Source organism: Lactuca saligna, chromosome 8, assembly GCF_052625555.1.
Source record: "Lactuca saligna cultivar CGN05327 chromosome 8, ASM5262555v1, whole genome shotgun sequence".
Classification (NCBI taxonomy): Eukaryota; Viridiplantae; Streptophyta; class Magnoliopsida; order Asterales; family Asteraceae; genus Lactuca; species Lactuca saligna.
The window spans coordinates 90,608-102,440 of record NC_136424.1 but is presented as its reverse complement, the minus strand read 5'-3'; the positions used below and the strand labels follow the sequence as shown (position 1 = coordinate 102,440).

Here is an 11,833-nt window from a genome sequence, read left to right as displayed (position 1 = left end):
AAATGTGAACGAAAATGGAATAGCGCCCGTAGCGCCGCTATATCGGTTATTGAAATAGCGGTGAATAGCGCCGCTAATAGCGGTACCGCGAAATGAAAACGTTAAGTTGAAAATAGCAGTTTCTAACCTCTGCAAAACGCTATAGCATCGCTATAGCACGCAATTTATAACTTAGACTACACCAAAGTACCTTGAACTTACAATTTCACAGCTTTTATTTATCTCTTCTTAACAGTTTACTTCATACCCTTATATTTAGAATATCAATACTTTAATAACCCTTAATTGTTATGAATATTTATCTTATATGAACCTAATACTCAGTAACATTTCACAATTTATATTTATAGTTATCAATCAAACTTACGTGACATATAATGAAATCTTAGCTTATCAACACTCTTCTATATATATATATATATATATATATATATATATATATATATATATATATATATATATATATATATATATATATATATATATATATATATATATATATATATATATATATATATATATATATATATTATATAAAAAAACCCTTTTTTTCTCCGGTCTCCATTATCAAATTCATAAGGTTCGTAGGACGACACATCACCTACCTTCTGAAACGACGCCATGGACATCATTGTGTACTCCAACTGCGTCTTGTTCCATATGGTAGTGAATCGCCACATACACGACGTTTTCAAAGAGAAAGGTATGACGCTTCCTTTATGGCTCCCTTTTCCATTTTGTAGATACCTTTTCTTCTATAGTCATATGTATACCATGACACCTATTCCCGTTTCCTCACCCAATATATAACCACCGCTCCTTATCATATACTACATTTTATTCTCACACGTTTCTTGTGAACCCTAACCCTCCATCAGGTGTATTACTTTTCTAAAAGCCTTAGTTCATCTTCATCTTATTTTTGAAATTAGGGTTTTATTTAACTTCCATCTTCTGGTCTGGTTATGTACGACGACAATGCAAGGTGGTGGTGTTCGTTCTATGGTATTTTATATATATATATATATATATATATATATATATATATATATATATATATATATATATATATATATATATATATATATATATATATATATATATCAAAATCATTTTTTTTGTTCTATGGTATTAAGAAAAGGGTTATGAGATCTCAAAATTGTCCTCATCTAAAGACAAATGCAAAGGAAAGCCTAGAAAAGCTCTAATTGCCGCAAATATGCACTTGGGGGCAAAATAAATTTCACCTTTTTGCTAAAAGTTTAAGTGGGTGCAATGAAAATTACATATACGGGAATAGTAATGACATTTCCCTTTATGGTGATATGGTTCATCTATATTGTAAGTTACGTATGCCCCTATAGATGTTCTTCACATTTGTGATTCTCATCAACGTTGATGAGAGTATGGTAATCAATTTAGTTTACCCTTCAATAAACCCTACGTGATTTTCCTATTCCTCAAATTGGGGTTAGTGTTCGCAAGTGTTACCTGACCAACAATGGATTCTTATAAAAACTATATTTCTTCAATTTGTTGTAGAGAGTCTTAAAATTGAAAATACCGGATGAGAAAACCGAGGAAAAGGCAAGAAAGAACATCGTTTTTTCAAAAACGATGATTATACGCCAAATTGGTTTTGGCGGCAACATACTACGTCAGAATTGATAGATTTTCCTGGATATTCTTGAACAAATGTTAGACATTTTTATCTTTAATTTCACATCCTATGCTTTCCCTGTATGTTTATCGTCATATGTTTTTATTTTGATTTAAAGTTATTAACGAGTCCAGATACTGCCACTCTTAACTATTTACAAGATATTGTTGATGTAGGGTTATTTATATGATATTAATTAGATCATTGTGCAAAAACATTTATTCAAGAGACATTTGTTTCTTATTTTTAACGGGATGAAGGAAAAATTGATGAGGGAAATTACTTTCATGTTGTCCCTGAGTAAGGTTTCTTGATTTAATATTGCTACTTATATATCCGTTTGTTTGTAATTTTATTTATTGGTATTTTGGTTCCACTTTTTATTGTTTCAAAATCTATCAGCTTTGGGAAATTGCATTTGAATTGAAGAAATCCATACCCCTCTTCTCTTTATTGATCACATCTAATCTATTTGCATGCACTCCAACTGTTTGTTAAAATACCAATATTAGTATTTTGTTAGTAATACATTTTTTTTGGCGTTTTTTAGGTTGCAAGATTACATCGAGACATCTGGTGGTCCTTATACAATGCTAGGGATCAAGAATTGACATATGGAGGCCACATAATAACAACCGATCGGTAATGATGGAAGTGAGGAAGTTTGGGGGATTTCTGATCACCTATTCACTACACCACTGTGTCACAATTGAGACGTCTTTTCACCACTGCTCTTCTTCTAAGTGTTTTTTTTTTCTGCAGGTTATTTTGTAATTGCATAAAGATCGTTGATTTACTCACGTGCCAATGACAACCATCTCCAGGGGTTAATTTTGATGAGTCTTGATGTCCTTCCCAATCTTCAAGTGTCTTATTATCCAGTCCAATGCCCTCTTCTCTACTATTGAACCCTTAAATTTCAATGAGAATCAACAGGCTAAGGTTTAATGCCCTAACGGGTTTAGTCAATCATCTTGTAGTTTCAATTTTCATATGACTGCAAGCTAAAAGTAATTATGGTTTGGTAATCATCACTTAGCTTGACTTTTTCTATCATGATATCATCCAAAAGTAAAGTTATTTTTTTATTAACCTTAATTTATCACTAATTTGGCGGAATCATAGTTTAGCTTGTGTGTTTACTTTAATGAATAGTTTCCATTAATTTTTAAAGTTTTGACCAAAGTCATCATCTTTTTGCCTATTGTCCAGATTTAATATAAGTGTTATGGGATATACGACTTAAATGCTTCTTATTTCTCTAGAATTCATTATTGGGTGTTTGGTGGCTTAGTGGTTGATAGATGTGTTCTTAGTTTACACCCTTTAGAATGTTTTATTTGTAAGTTTACTAGTTATGTAGATTAATGATGTGTGCTCTTTGTTTAGTTAGATGCTAATCATATTTGACTTTGACCAATTCCAATCTCATAGATTTATCACAATAAAACACCTAGACAAAGCAACATTGATTGTGCACTTCAACTATTAGTGTAAATGGCAATACCATTATTTTTTTTACTAATATACATCTAGCTTTTGTGGGCATTTGTTCTTGGGTTGAATTGCAATTTCAGTCGGTAATTTGGTCTTCTAAAAGAACCCGTGAACGAAAGTGATTGCAAGGAGCAGGATCCCACCAAAATTCAAGAAAACAAAACACAAAAACATCTCTACGTGGATGGTGAACTCATTACGAATCTCTTGAAACCTTTTTTCGAAATTATACACACCTAACTTTAAAATTAGTTTTATTGATGAAATGTCACAAGATATATTCTCATGTTGATTATTTTAATGATTGTGTTTATAGAATCGTTCCTACTCTTCAGTAATTCGTGTTCTAATTCTTCTCTATGCATATTTTTTATTTCTAACATGATCCGGTAATCTGGTATATGCTTTTGGTGTTTGAGTGGGAATGAACTTAGTCAAGCAAACATGTTAGCAAAACCTCAATGTGGCTATACAATGCATTTGGAGTTGCATTAATTAGTTATTAGTTTTTTAATTTTATTTAAATTGAATGAAATAACATTCAAATGGTTACAGTTATAACAGACAAAGGTAGATTTCCCAACACTAATTCCGAGGTGGAATCGGAAAAGAGTAGTGACCGGGAGGAGTAGAGCCTGTAACCATTAATAAAGGGTTTAGTTTTGAGTTGGATGAGTTGTTGATAGCTTTAGTTTAGTTTATTTGGATAAAGTGTTGCTCGAAAATGGGATTGTGTTAGCCGTGAGGTGGTTCATTGGGGACGGTGAACAACCGTACAAGGAGTTTGCGGCGAAGATTCAAGCATCCTAATAAAAAAGCTAAAGCTACTGATCAGTGGTTTCCTTTATAATGGTAACTTGACTTCTATACACTCGTGGTAGTTTTTCTTTACCAATTATTTTTAATTAGTAAACAGTTTTTTTCCTTTCGTTTTTAAATTAATAAATGGGTAGTTAAATTCATTCCAATGTTTACTCATAGATTACAATGCGTAATATTGTGAAATTGTTTTAGTATGTATTAAATTAACTTAGTTTTTTTTTTTTTTCTAAATTTTTAGCTTAAACTTTTCTACAAAATATATCTACTATGCTTATGCGAAGTGAAATGTCTCTACAATGTTATTTATTTATTTATTATTATTTTTTTTGTTTCTAATATATGAATATAACCTCAATAAGTTAGTTGATGCTATATGTGAAAATAACCCCAACCAACCATTAGTTACCTCTCTATTTTACATATTATCCACTAACGTGAAGCTACAATGCCCGTTTGTGGGATTTTGACAAGTGCCATGGCAGTTATAGTGTATTACTTTCAATAAGATATATCATCATACTTTCAATTCTTATCTTATTAAGATCGAAAGTTTGAAATTTCCAGCCAATTATAGTGTTTTACTTTTTTACCGTATGAAATATGGTCAAAGTCAAATATGAAATTGGGGAACGAATGGAATAGCCTATTCCACTTAATTGATTTTTTTTTGATTGTGTTATCTAATGGAATAGAACGGACAGTTCTTGAACGAATGTAATTCGGTCAGTTTTCTTTTCATTTTTTTTTAATTTCATTTCTTAGTCTAAGGGTTGTTTGTTTTCATACCTTAATGAAAAATGAAATAGTAAATTGCAATATTATCTGTTATCTTAACGAATGATGCTCAAGATATAGCTTATATTCATCGTTTGACATTTTACTTTATTTTGGAAAAGACACAAATTGCCATTCATTAGTTAAGTTTGGTACATGCCTTAAAACTCATATCTGATATTTATATTGGGATTCTTTTTTTGAACCAAACATAATGAAATATTATTAAGTGAGCTAAGAATCATTAAACTTTAATAAGTAACTACGAGTTGGTGAGAAAATGATTGTCAGCACTTTGAGATCACAACATAGACATCCTACGTTGAACTCTATGGGTCGTGCTTAGCACGGACCTAAAATTTTTCTAGTATATATATATATATATATATATATATATATATATATATATATATATATATATATATATATATATATATATATATATATATATATACACTTAGTGATAGTTGTTTTACTTTAGTTCATTGGTTTTGAATCATTTTCTTCATGATAATAAGACCGAACTACATGTATTCTCCCCCAAACATTGATAATAAGAAATAGGGGCCATAGAACTCACGTTGGTTTTGAGAGTCGGAAATGTTGGGATGCTCCTGTTCTAAGCGGGATTTGGAACGGGAATCTTGGAGTCGACCTAGACATCACATGGCAGAAAAATAATGGGATCAGGAACTATACACACCTGACTAGGACCAAACCCGCCACCGGGATCGTCCGGTTAGAACTGTTCAGGCCACCGGCCACCATGGCAGGCGCCTACTGCTCACTGTGGTTGGTGGACGAATTTTGATCAGAGAAGGTAAGGAATTTACCTGAGATCGATGGAGGAGCAAGGAAAAGATGATTGAAGTTGTTTGATAGTCGAACAAGTGAAGGTAGGAAGGAAGAATGGAAGTAGTCGTTGCTTCTTTTTCTCTGGTAAGCTGCGCCTACAGGCCTGTTTATGGTCAGGGATTTGCTTCAACTGGAATCGGTGGTGATCAGGGAGCTTTGGGTTGGTTTGCCATTGGAGAAAGAGAAGATACAAGGAACTGGGTTTGAGATGGGGAAAACAACTCTAATAGCTGTTGAATCTCTTCTCTGTTTATTGGAGAAGATACAGAAGTAAGAGGTATGGGCAGGTGATAGAAAATGAGTGCACTACAAGAAACGGGACCTATAGGGACGAAAAATGTCGTCTCTATAGGTTCCAAAAGTCGTCCCTATAGGTTTTCGGGACGACATGTCGTCCCTATAGCTCTCGTCACCATAGCCCCGTCGCAATAGATCTTTTTTTTTTTCCGTCGCTAGAAATACCGTCGCAATAGGTAGCCTTTAGAGACAACATGTCGTCTTTTTTTGGTTCGTCGCTATATGATGCCAGTCTCCATACATAAATCTATGGAGACGACATGTCGTCTCTATAGGTGCATCTATAAAGACAACAAGTCGTCTCCATAGATACAACTATAAAAACAACATGTCGTCTCGAGAGATAGTAATATATAGTAAATGCTTTTCATCCTACAACAACAAGTTTCGCTTTTGCACCTACTAAAAATACCTGTTCACACACCAAAATAGAGCAATTTGAAACAATATAATTAGTATAATCAATTAATTAAGTAAGATTGCTGTTTTATCTGGAAAGCAGAAACTTTAGTTGAACTCTGTTTTTTATCAACTCGTTTCTTTTTGAAATGTTTTATAGATCATGAACAGAATTGAGGGATTGCACACCTCACATGTAATTTTCTTCCTTATTGATATGCTTTGAGGATTTATTTAATGATTCAATAACCTAACCATGATTAGATTAGGGATGATACCTTTCAAAAATTCTCTTATTCTAGCTTCATTGTAAACCTCATATGCCTACAAATAGCAGAAGATCAAACCTTGACTTAAAAAGACATCACTACAAGAAAAATAGCCTTTTACGACGCTCATTGCGCGTCATAAAACGCTCAGACGACGCGCAAATGCGTGTCAAGGAAGGCCCTGTCATAAAGAGAGACGACGCGCATTTACGACGCGCGTTTATGACACGCAATGCGTATCAAAGAAGGCCTTGTCATAAAGGAAGACGACGCGCATTTGCGTGTCGTAACCTTACGACGCGTGTGTTTATGACACGCAATGCGTATCAAGGAAGCCCCTGTCATAAATGAAGATGACACGCATTTGCGTGTCATAAACTTCAATACCATTTTCAATATGCATTTACGACGTACCTTTACGATATTCATTTACGCATAATACAAAAATATGGAAACAAATATATACCAAAACAATCAATTTCATTCAATAACATCATGTCAAAAAATTGTAATACATTAATATTAAGGGGATCGGATTGTATATTCTTATTAAGAGGTTTTCTCTATCAATATAACCTAATACTACATTGCTATTTAAGGGCACCTTCTTGTTTCAGATATCATGTCAAAAAAAATCTTCTATATTAGCACCGAGCGTGGATGGCAAGTAATGACTTGCACATTAGCTGAAACAAAAAAGAGCTTCTATTAATCACATAATAAAATTTAGCTAACTGATAAAGTTGTTATATAAATATGTTATTAACTAATATTATCATATCAACATTACAAATAGTAGATAAAAGATATAGCACCTTAGTTATGGTTAGGATTTAACATAAAAAATGATATTTTTAAATATTTAGTGCTAAAATTAAAAATTATCACCTATTGTGTTCCATTCCATGTTGTTTAGCTTCCCATTTAGTGCTAAAATTAAAAATAATCACCTGAGCCAATATGCTTTTGCATCATTAAAATTACATCATCATCACCATCAACCTGCAGGCAGCACAACAAATGCATCAATTATCTACTGCTTGTCTCAGGAAAATTTTGCTGGCACTCTTTGTACTGAAAGAAATTTGGTCAGAGATATTGATTTAGATAACAAGAAAGAAATTCATTCTGCCTTATGATGTTGCCAACATGTCACAAAAGCAGTTTCATGTTATAATTGTTTTCTCTATTAGCAGATTTTAGAATTTAACAAGTTTCACACTAAACATATAAATAGATAGTTTTTGAATGGATGCCTAATCCTTTATTTACAATTACGTTATAATGGCTTCATGTTGTTTATATAAGCCCCATGAAAAGAATATATCATATATGAATGATTTGAGGATGAAACATTACAACATGAACCACATTACACACACACAAAAAAAATCAATTATATTATAAAGAACATATTATATTACCTCACATATAAAACATGTATTGGTATCTTTTACAAAATTATCATACATTATAAATAAAGATCTGGTACTCATACATAATAATAAGTAAAAGAACGTTACAAACAATAAGAATTTCTCCCTAAAGGAGAAGCAAGAAAACCAGTTAAACTGGAGAAATTTTAACCAATCAAAAGAGAAGTCTACCCTCACCTGAACAACCAGTCAAGAAAGCAATGTCGTGTGTGTCTGCACAAGCTTCACCCTTCTTAACTGCTTATAAGAGTCTATAATCCTTTTGATTGTCATTTTCCTTGCATCTGTTTGTTGTTTTTCAGTTAACTCCACATAAGATGGAACTGCAGGTAAATCAACAGATGTTTCCTCCATGACAGGCGTCTCCACTCTGCCTGGTGGTGAAAGTTGATCCTCATCCAAGATTAAAGATGATGGCAGGTGGTCTTTATCTGTCATTGTAATATTATCCGTTGACTTTTGTTCATGTGAGTCAACAGGAGAAAATGCTACATCTGAAACAATATTCAATTTCTCATCAGGACTTTTGTTCATGCGCGTCATATGCTTATAAGTTTGTTGATGCTAATCAGAAAAAATAAAATAGAAAAAATACTTAAAAATAAATTAGAAAAAATAAAAAAGAGTTGGAATGTACAATGTATTCTAGAGCATCAGTTTCCTTCCATCTAGCCCTTGGAACACTAGCTCCAAGCCCAACAGACATTTCTGCAGCCCATTTTACAGAGTCCTTTCCTTTTTGGCCAAATGAGTCTTCAATATTTCCATATTCATTTTCAATATGATAAAATCCATTAAATAAAATACCCAAACTGCCCTTCTACAGACCTGCAACATGATGAAAATACACTTGGTTGAATGATGAACATGCAAAAGTCAAGATAACAAAAGGGTGTTGGGGGTTGTTTACTATTGCCAAGTGGAATGGTAAAATTCCAATCCTGTTTTATAAAAAAATTTAAAAAAGTTTATTTAAACAAAACTGTTTTTGAATAGCAATTTCCAATAGAAAAAACTAGTAGTTTCCTTTTAGTTTTTATTATAAATAATAATGCAGAAGCACTGATTCAACACTCACCTGAAATGGTAGTAAAATCTCAAGAATATGGTATTTATGAAGCAAGGAGAATGAAAATTCAGCAGCCCCAAATGATAGCATATAATTTACCTTTTTAGTCTAATGTTTTAAAAAAATATTGAGCATAACCCTATATCAAGATCTGTATCCAGTTAATGTTCACCAACAATCATTAAGGCTTAAGATGTGACAGTTCCACGAGCACATGATACCTATGATCAATAACCATATAAATCATAATCATGCTACTCACAATTCCTTAAACTATTAATAAACCAAAACCCTTAAATCATATTTTTAATTTAAAAAAAGTAATAACAGTAACAAGTGACATTTACCAACACTCCTTTCCTGACGTTTCCAAGTGGACCACAATATTTTTCATAAGCTGTAAAAACAATATATTGTTAACAAAATAAAATCACAGATTCAGTATTCAAGAACTTAAAAAGAAAAGGAAAAAAAGTATTAAAATGAGCATACATTACATACATACCCATAAATGCACGATGCATAAATCTTGTGCCACGTGTGTCACTGCTGAACACGCTTCTGTAACCAACCAGTCCCCTGAAGCCTCAAATTAACAAAAACGTAAGCCACTTCTTTTTATCACTTTTTTGAAAAAAAAAACATGTTGATAAAATGACGAAACTGACCTTGAAGGACAAGTTAATGTCATTCTAGTCACGCCAAAGTTTCCAGCAACAGGGCCCATGTCAGTAACCTCAGCTCGCCTGTGAGAAAGCGCTTCCATCACCATTCCCACATGCTCTTCATTCACCTTAAATTAATAACAATCATATAAAAAAATCCATATCATTAAAATACAAATACAAATAGTAAATCAGTTTTTTTACCTAAATGGTTACTTCTTCAATTGGCTCTAGCTTCACACCTTTCTCAATCTTGTACCTAACATATTATACAAATAATAATCATTATAAACCCTAAAAGTTCATATAAGAAGTAGAAGATAAAGAAACCTTACATAACTCTTGGAGGGGATACAGAAAGCTCAAAGTGTTCACGCCTCAGATAATTTGAGACTTTCTGCCAAGGGCAATTTGTGAAATTAGTTTCAAAGGCAAAACATGCATCAAAGCTACATGAAGCATGTAGTTAGTTACCTGTGCCTTTTGCAGGCCTTCTGCAACTTCAATTGTTATTCTCCTATCCTAGCAAGCAGTCTCCTCAAACTCCAAGCATTTGTTATAATAGTATGATGCATCATCTACCTCTCCTAGAAGTAAATGACAGCTAAAAATAGGATGTAAAAAGATAATTAGATTATGATTTTTCCTATCTCATAAGTAATTGACAGATAGAGATCTTACTTTGCAGATCTTAAGTTGACCATGAAATTGGGATCTAATACAGCAGCCATTCTACAGTCGTTTAGACCTTCCCTCATTCTTCCAAGAGTCATGAAAACCCACCTTGAAGTTAATAGAAGCAAGCAGACGAACACCTCTCCACAGGGAATGGAGAGGTGTGTATCAATAGAGAAGGTCGAAGATGATGACTGAGGTTACCATTCAACTTGTTTTGGGGGAAAGCCACCGACCACAGGAAACCACTATTTGGGAACACCAAGAAAGCCCTTATACTAAAGTCAACTGCCTCAATAGTGAGGTCAAGATGAGCGATAGCAGATATGCAGACACACAGCTTTCCACCAAGAAACAGTGTTGTTTATTGAAATCAATGTGTGAGTCACGTTAACACAGGGTTCGGGAAATAATGAAGGAGGTAGAAGCGGACAAGTAGGTGACGAGAGAAAGCCATGTCATCATTTTCACTTCATCATGAAAACTTTTCTAGATAAATAAGCCCTAATAGATAGTCCTTGCTCAAGAAGTGAAAATACCAACAGAGAAGAAACATAAAGAATGTACCTTTTGGGACTGAACCAAGAAGGAGCAGGATCAGATGGGTATTGTTGACCGGCGGTGCGTGGGTCGACGACGGTGGAGGAGAGGAGAGATGAGTGATATGATAATCCCTAAAAATCTCTATATCGGGTTTACAAATACACAAACCTCTCATTTTTCCTTTTCGTTAGAACCAATTGAAGGTCAGATCACGACGACGATAGTGGTAACTGATACAGAAGGAAAACCTTGTCAACCACCATGAAACAATTAAGACAAAGTTATAGGTTTTCGTTGCTTCAACCTTCGTTGTTCACAAGCATGGAATGAGAATAGAGGAAGGGGCTTGTTTACCTAGGGTATTTTGAAACGATTGTGCGTTGTGGTGGTATTTGTATGCAGACAGATCGACATGTGAGTAATGGAGTAGTAGTGGTGGCCATCATCTCCATTGTCGACCGCAGACATTAAGGGAGCGGGGATATTAGTGTTTTTTTTTGTGATGATATTAGGGTTTTTTTGGGTATTAGAGTGCGAGAGTTAGAGAGAGAGAGAGAGAGAGAGAGAGAGAGAGAAAAGAATGATGGAAATAAGGTAGAGGATAACAACGGCGGCCTTTCAAACTTTTGGGATTTTTGTTTCCCCCCAGCGGTACAAGTAGAGAATGCGCCTTTCATTAAACAAAAAATATAAACCGACATTTCTAGATGACACCCATTTTTAAATAAGTGCCCTCCGTGTTTTTATTTTTTTTATTGGACATTAAATTTAGGGCACACACAAAAGCATGTCCTCTATCCTTCCAATTTTAGAAGAGATAACACTATTTTTAGGGCACACGCTTTTGCGTATCGTAAATCACCGCGTGTCAT

The 11,833-nt window shown here is 33.6% G+C and overlaps 2 long non-coding RNA genes across 2 annotated transcripts; one reads left to right on the top strand and one right to left on the bottom strand.

Annotated features, from left to right (window-relative positions):
• The first annotated feature begins 565 nt into the window (after window positions 1-565).
• LOC145011764 (uncharacterized) lies at window positions 566-2,864 on the top strand. The gene is made up of 3 exons (XR_013664244.1): window positions 566-703; window positions 2,211-2,302; window positions 2,423-2,864. It is a non-coding gene; the product is annotated as an uncharacterized LOC145011764 (long non-coding RNA).
• A 6,744-nt stretch (window positions 2,865-9,608) lies between these two features.
• LOC145008784 (uncharacterized) lies at window positions 9,609-9,991 on the bottom strand. The gene is made up of 3 exons (XR_013663635.1): window positions 9,948-9,991; window positions 9,747-9,871; window positions 9,609-9,657 (listed from the first exon to the last, which is right to left on the bottom strand). It is a non-coding gene; the product is annotated as an uncharacterized LOC145008784 (long non-coding RNA).
• Window positions 9,992-11,833: the final 1,842 nt, after the last annotated feature.